Consider the following 255-nt stretch of genomic DNA (forward strand, 5'->3'; position numbering starts at 1 on the left):
TGTAAAACTGACATCTTAAAGACATCTATCAGATGTTTGTACACACAGCCGATGCTTTCCAGATGAAGCGATCTTTAACAGACATCTCGCAGACATACGTGTGCTATCTGGGAAGAGTGTGACTTTTGTGTGTAAGTCTAATAATAATAATAATATCAAAGGCTTGTGTGAGCTGCTATCAGTTGAGGTTGCTGAAATCAGCTTATGGTCTTCAAAACGGCTTCGCTAATGAGAATTTGAGGAATGATCACAAAA

This window comes from Sinocyclocheilus grahami, unplaced genomic scaffold, assembly GCF_001515645.1.
Source record: "Sinocyclocheilus grahami isolate Dianchi unplaced genomic scaffold, SAMN03320097.WGS_v1.1 scaffold498.1, whole genome shotgun sequence".
NCBI classification, from domain to species: Eukaryota; Metazoa; Chordata; class Actinopteri; order Cypriniformes; family Cyprinidae; genus Sinocyclocheilus; species Sinocyclocheilus grahami.